Raw genomic sequence first — 7,702 nt, forward strand, 5'->3', positions numbered from 1 at the left:
AACAAATGAAGGGGACAAATGTATCAATTAGATTTGTGACCCCATCCTATAATTGTCATGAAAGGACAGGAACAAAGTCTTAGAAATTACATTTATAACATCTAGCATTTGGGGGTTTAAGAGCCCCTCTCTCATCTTGAGAGAGGTATACCATTTCTTAAGATATCTAAATAAAAACCATTTTAATCACTCTGGACTAAGTATTCATGAGCCATTTATAAAATTTGGGCACTCCTCCTGGGATATAATAATGTAAATCTCTTTTCCTGATATTTTTTCCTGGAAGAATACAAGAAAATAACACATGAAAATGACTTGATTTCAAGCCCACTTTCTTGGTGTTCTCTGCAGGGAAATATCTCAGAGATTCCTGGGAAGATTGGCCTGGAGTTTGGAGTTGAGAGTGTTTAAAATGTCTGGTAGGTATGAACCACGGTAAGGGACAATTACTAGCGTGGTGTGGTGGTGGTGGTGGCCAAAGCTGCCCTGAACTGGCTGAGAAATCCTCCAAAGGAGAGGTCAGAGGATGATAGGGTGCCCCAAAGGGAGGGAGGAGGATTTGGAGTACCTCTCAGGAAATTCCCTAAAATCCAAAGTCCACCAAGGGGAAGGCTGCAGGCTGGACATGGGAGTCTGGGGAGCCTCATGGCTTGTAACCAGGAGCCAGGAGCCAGGAGCCAGGAGCCAGTAGCCGGGTGGACGGTAGTCAGAAGGAGGAAGGAAAGAAGTTGTCAATTGGATTCAATGTGTGTATTGTCCTGCATTGGGGAGGGGGTAATTTGTGTTTTGTGTGTGTGTGTGTGTGTGTGTGTGTGTGTGTGTGTGTGTGTGTGTGTGTGTGTGTGTACTATTTCCTGTGTGTTTTGTCTTGTGTAATTGAACTAGGTTAGTTATTTTTGGGTTGGGGGACTCAGCTTCAGTTTTAAACTGTAGGGGAGCTGGGAGTTGAGCTCAGGAGTTTCAGAAGGTAGAGAGGCGGAGGAAAGAAGATCTGCAGTTTAAAGTGTCCCCCTGGTGTAGCTGAGCCCCTCCCTCACTGAGCCAGCAGCAGAGCTGGAGAGAGGAGGGGGAGGCTCTTAAATAGAAAGCTGTGTGCCGGAGAGTTTAAAAAGGAAGAGAGAGAGAATTTGAAGGGAGATGATGATCAAGATGGACAAGTTATAGGAGGGATGACTTCTACTTTAACTCTAAACTTGAGTCTAACTGAAGGAGTGACCCACCTGCCCATGGGGGGGGTGGGGGACAGAAGATTTAACCTTAAAAGGAATGAAATTGTATCACAGGTGGGATATGTGATTGGCAAAGGAAGAAAATATAAAATCCAGGGTTAGGAGACACATTTATTGAAAGGAAATCATATTTAATGTATGTCTCTGCTCTGGCCAAATGACCTAAAAGTGTTGACTCCCACTCCATTTTTTTTTAACATTGACCCCTTTCTGAACTAAAGTTTTGGGAAGAACACTGAGGATTTTTTTTTTTTAGATTTTGCAGGGCAAATTGGGATTAAGTGGCTTGCCCAAGGCCACATATCTAGGTAATTATTAAATGTCTGAGGCCGTATTTGAACGCAGGTACTCCTGAATCCAGAGCTGGTGCTCTATCCACTGTGCCACCTAGTTGCCCCAACTCTGAGGATTTTTAAAAAGGATTATTAATATTGTTACATTTTGATAAATTTGTACAGAATGGGAGAAATTAAATAACCTAGTTTGTTAAATTGGTTGGGATTTTAAACTTTATTGAAATACCTTTGAATTAAAAGAAAGAGATATTGTGTCGCTAAAAGAAAAAACATGTTATCATGGATAATTACTTATTTCTTTTGGGAAAGAGAGATGCTGTACTAAATTCTATGATCCGATTTGTTTTGATGTTAAATTGATATCAATAACACATTATCAACAATCTCATAGGGTCTTTTGTTGGTAAAGGAGGAAAGTTTGTATAATTTTGTCTTCTCACATTTTTGTGGAAGGGAATAAATATATATGTGTGTGTATGTGTGTGTGCACGTGTGTGTGTATAAAACCAAAAGTAAAATCTATTTAACATCTGTTATTTGAAAATAAGAAAATGTATTTAACAATGCCTAGTATTTATAGCATAAATAAGAATTGCATTGGGGTTTTAAATGTATCATATGTATGAGATTGGATTCTGAGAGGATTTGGGAAAAGAGATCTGAAAGACAAAGGTGAAAAGATAGTAGGATAATCATTTTGCTTTTGTTTTAAGAGGAATGAGATGTTTAAAGAAGACTCTTATGTTTGATGAAAATTAATATATGTTTAATTTTAAAGAAGTCAAGAATGTAGACTTCTCTCTTGGTATTGCAGATGACTGTTGTGGGGGGCTCTGATGGATGACAGAACAAATAGCAATTGTGTGGTCCACTGTAAGGTTACTGATGAATAAGATGTATTTATCAGTTATGTGATATTCTTTGATAACTGCAAAGAGATTGACTTTATAATATTTGGTTATCTCTTATGAATATATAAGTTATTAAAATACTATATTGTTAAAACCTAGCATTAACATGGGATTGCTTTGAAGGGTAATAAGAGAAATATCAAAAATTATTATCCCTTCAGCAATAGACCTGTGGATTCATGAATAATGTAATAATGGAAGGATTGTTTTGTACAATCTAGTAATTTTTGTGTTATTACTGTTTTGTTATACTGGAATTAATAACACGTTAGAATTTTAAAGTCACCTAAGATGTTCTAATAGATTTAATGATTTTTGAAAGTAATAGTTTGTATGATAGGGGACAGCTAGGTGGAGCAATGGATACACCACTTAACCCTTGGAGTCAGGAGGACCTAAGTTCAAATCTTGCCTCAGACATTTAATGACTACCTAGTTGTGTGATCTTGGGCAGTTCACCCTAATTGCCTTTCAAAAAACAAAAAATAATAATTTGTATGTTAAGGATAGCTAGTAGCTAAACAAATTCATGTAGAAGTTTCTATATACATATATATATATATATATATATATATATATATATATGAATTGGAAACATTTTGTTTATTTAATCAATTTTCTCATTTTATGTCAAATACCAGGATGATAGCAAAAAAGGAAGTGTTACTGGGTCAATGTGTTGTTCTTGGAGCCAAGGAAGCCAAAGACCTGAAGATGTCAGGTGACAGGATGTACAGTTGAAAGGGCAGCTTTTCAGTATAGCCTGAGGCTGAACCCTTTTGACTTGATTTCCCCAAAATGACATATGGATAATGTCTCACCTGTAGATTAAATCTGGCCTAAGACATTTGATACTACCCACATGACCTCTGCCTGGACACTGAAATTCAGTAATGATAATTAAAGACATTTTCCTTTGATCCCCTGGATGTTTATAGTAACTAAGCAAACCAGAAAAAGAAGTTTTAGATGAATTGGATTTAATAGCCAGATTAGGTTAGTTGTGTGACTCTGACACCTGCTGTCAGCTACATGTTAAGATAGGAATGAAGTTTCCTTAATTTTTATGTTGGAGGAGATATTTAAGCAGGAAGAAGAATGGGAAATTCTTAGGATAATTACAGTTTCGAGGTCTAGTATAAGGAAAGAAATGTGAGCCAGATAAGTAGCATATTTGGAAAAAGGAAAATCTATGGAATATTTGGGAATAATTTTGGAAACAAAATTCATTTTGTAATGAGAGCAAAAGGTTAAGAAATGTATATGCTACAATCTTAAGTTAATGTGGTAATTTTCAGTGGAGTTTACTCATTTAGCAAATTACTTGTAGAAGTTTATTGTGCTAAAGTGAAGTATGTAGGTCAATATGACAGTCAGTAAGGCAAAAATGTAAATTGTAATAAGCTCCAGAATCTCATTGTCTTGTGATAAAAACACATGTTTTTATCTGAATAAAATGTTAAGCAGTTTCTTTACCAGAAGACAAGGTCTCAACAAGTCACCTGAGTTGGAGAGGACCTTTTGGAACAGATTCAGAAGATGCAAAAGGACATCAGATGTCTCTAGGGGGAGAAGAGAAGGAAGAAAGAGATACTGGACCAATTCATCTCCAACATCTCTCATCTATGTGTACATTATTTAGTCAGGGGGTCTCTACCTGTAAGTTCCCCTTGATCCTCTAAGTGTGATATCCCTACTTATGCCCCACTCCTTATGGAGAGGAAGAGGAGGAGAGGCGGGGTAAAGATGTTTTCCACTGAGAGAAAAGGAGGAAGATTATTGGATGGCATGATTGTATCCCACATGAGTCTATATATCCTATCTAGGGAGAGTCCTATCTCTGATTTAGACAATGGGATATTAGGATAATGGGAGGAGAATCTAGCTGACAGAAGTCAATGCCCAGTCTTGTGGTATGGTTAACTTTTGGACTTATGGTGATCCACAACAGTTTAAGAATTGGTCTTGGGTACCAGCATGCCTGAGTCAGTCTAGAATTCTCAGTACCTGGTCAGAGGTACACTATGTCCCAGGATTCTGGTGCAGATGACAGAAAAAGTAGTGGCATATGACTGGGTCAGTTCAGGGTGACAATTATTTATACCAGTCTAGATAAAATATTGTCCTGGGGAGTAGCAAATGGCTGTGAACTTCTGTCCAGAAGCAGGGTACACATATTCTGGGCTGTACAATTTACAGAGAGATAAATGAACTGAGAGATTCATGTGAGATGTAATGATGGTACCTGGAACTCTTTATGGGATTCATTATGGTAAAGAAATTTTGACTACTGCTACATATTCTCATCTACCAAGGGTTGATTAAGGAGTTGTTATCTATACTCACAGGCATGCTGCCTGGGCACAGGATGGGATTTGAGGCTATGGAATCCCAATTTTTATCCTAATTAGATTCTAAGCTGAAGAAGAAACAATTATCACTTATTCAGCTAAGGACCTTGGACTTGCTGGCTGGCTAAACCATGCAAATAAGAGAAAAAGTTATTTAGCATAGAGATGTATTAGACTATCTGTTGAATGGAGGAGTTTGTAGTAAATCAAATCTATCAAGTCACTGCCTAAAGATAGATGACAATAGGTGAGTAGTAAAGAAATAAGAAGGGATATCAGAAAGTTGGCAAACCTGGAAAATAGAATGGGCCCATGCCTGATAATGAGGATGTAAGATCTTGATTGGAAAAGTTAATAGTCATGTCAACAATAAGGATTATGATTTGAAGGAGGAATTATTAGTAAAGTGTGGCAAGCAAAATCGATAAAAAGAAAAAAGTTGGAAATTGTGGGAAAGAATCAAGTGTTTTTCTTTCACAAATGTGAGAAAGGATTTTGCCAGAATCTCACAGATGTCTGTGAGGATAATATTTTACAAAAACCACATGCCTGGTCTTTGTGGCAACTCAAGAGATGCCAACCTGTTTACAGGAAGGAGAGAGTTAAGACAAAAGGAAAAGGTTAAATAACTTTGCATATGTTGAATGAGGTCTGTGCTATTGTCCCTTTAGAAATGGAGAAGGAAGTAACTGTTCTTGCTCATTAGTATAAAGAGCAAGGTGAGGAAAACAAGTTGGGGGAGGGGGTGAATGTATCAGATTTGTGACCCCAGCCTATGATTGGCAGGAAAAGGCAGGAACAAAGCCTTAGAAAGTGCATATAACATCTAGCATTTGGCGGTTTGGGGACTCCTTTCCCCTTATTAAGAAATCTTAATAAAAACCATTTTAATCACTCTGGACTAAGTATTCAGGAGCCATTTATAATACTCCCCAACTTCCCCAGATCAGATACTATACTTTAAAAACTTTTCATTGCTCGCTTAGCTTTTGCTAGTTTCTTAAGGAACTTCAACAGTTCCCCTTACAATAGTCTCTAATTTCTCTATACTGCTCTCTCTCTATGATGCTTACTTCTTGATGGCTACTGCTGATGATTGAATCCATCTGCATCATTCTTATAATTGGCCTTAGTTTACTTCTTTAGTTTGCCTTAGCTGCTGCTTATCCCTTTAGGGAATCAACTCAGATGCAATAATCTGGCAACTCTCTTTGCTTAATCTCTCTCTCTCTCTTAATTTTGCTAGAACTCCTTAATTAGATCTAGCCTATATTCCTGCTATATGTGCAAACTTCTTTACTTGTTAGTTTTAAGCTATAATAATATGTAATAAATTTTCATGTCCCTCTACCTCTTAGGCAAAAATCTATGTGTGGAATTTCCCCCCCCAACTTTCTGAAGAATCTGATACTCTCACTTTCATCAATATTTAATAATTCTCTATATTTTTATAAAACTTTAAAAGGAAGTTTCACAAACATGTATTTATTTGATCATCATAACTGATCTATGATGTAAATACTATGAGAACTATTCTTGTCTTTAATAGAAGAATGTCACTGAAATAATGTAATTGATTTATGACCACATAGAGAGCTAGTTAAATATTAATGATGACCCTAAAAAAATTACTTACTTTTTTCCTAATTCAGCAAATTTTCCACTAGGCCATGTCACTTCCAGAGATGATGGTTTAGATTCTTTGATAAAAAATTTTGTTGGATAAAACCATGGCTGCTAGTAAAATTGGTCATTAAAAAAAATAATTATTTGGGGCAATGAAAATGTAAAAGAAAAAATAAGGAAGTGGAAGAACAAATATTAAGAAACCTTTAAATAAAGATAAACTAAAATTCTAATAATATACTTACCATATTCCATTTTCATGTTATACTTATGAGCATCAGAACCTGAAGTCCCATTTTCCTTAAAAGAATCAGTTGTTTAATCCCAACTTAATTGTAAATTTAAACTTTCTCTCTTTTAGAATCTTTTATTAAGGTGCTCTTAATGAATGAGTTACAGTATCTGATATTCAGCTAAGGGAGCTGAACCAAGAGAACAAAGTACACACTGACAACATCATTGTGAGATGATCACCCTTGATGAAGCAGCTACTCTCAGCAATTAAGACAATTAGGACAACAGTAATAGAGCAGCTATGGATAATGCTATCCTCATCCAGTGGAAGAAAAACAAACAAACAAACAAAAAATCCCAAAACAAAACCTTCAGAATCTGATGAACACTTTATAAAAATATCTCTTATGTATCTCTTTTCCTTAATCCCAGTTCCTCATACGGAAATGACTAATCTGTAAACATGTTTATCACAAAAATATATGCACAATGTTAACCTGTTTGCTACTGAGGAGAGTGGGGTGGGAAGGGCAGGTGGAAGGAAATTTTGCAACTTAAAAATACACATGTGCATATGGATGAATGTTGAAAAACTTTCACATGTATTTATAAAAATAAAATAGCAAGAAAAAGAAAAAAATTCAAGTATTACAAACTGTTTCAAATATGAAGGAATGTAAGAAAAACATAAAAATAATATTTTGTTTTTGTAAAGCATTTCATGTTTTGTAAAATAAATGAATTTTAAAAATTGTTTCCACAATCAAGTGATTTTATTTGAATTCCAGTTGAAAATACTGTAGACAAATAGAAAATAATGAAAATGAAAATAGCATGATTTTTTATTGACATTCTTCCCAATGTATTTGTGGAAAAAAGAAGGTAAATTATTTTGGTTAAAAAAAAAAGAAGCAAAGCAGCATAGTTTATACTGAAGCAGGGCACTGAGAAAATCCTGGGGTTTTTTTTTTTTTTTTTTTGTTCTCCATTCTGTATTGACTATGATCTCCATTCCCCATGCCAGATTAGATTTAGGGGATTTAGCATGCAATAAA

The 7,702-nt window shown here is 35.7% G+C and overlaps 1 long non-coding RNA gene across 1 annotated transcript; it reads left to right on the forward strand.

Moving 5' to 3' along the window:
- The first annotated feature begins 633 nt into the window (after positions 1–633).
- Positions 634–7,024, forward strand: LOC141497003 (uncharacterized). Its single transcript, XR_012471210.1, has 3 exons — positions 634–746; positions 3,916–4,095; positions 6,775–7,024. It is a non-coding gene; the product is annotated as an uncharacterized LOC141497003 (long non-coding RNA).
- Positions 7,025–7,702: the final 678 nt, after the last annotated feature.

Source organism: Macrotis lagotis, chromosome X (genome assembly GCF_037893015.1).
Source record: "Macrotis lagotis isolate mMagLag1 chromosome X, bilby.v1.9.chrom.fasta, whole genome shotgun sequence".
Lineage (NCBI taxonomy): Eukaryota > Metazoa > Chordata > Mammalia > Peramelemorphia > Peramelidae > Macrotis > Macrotis lagotis.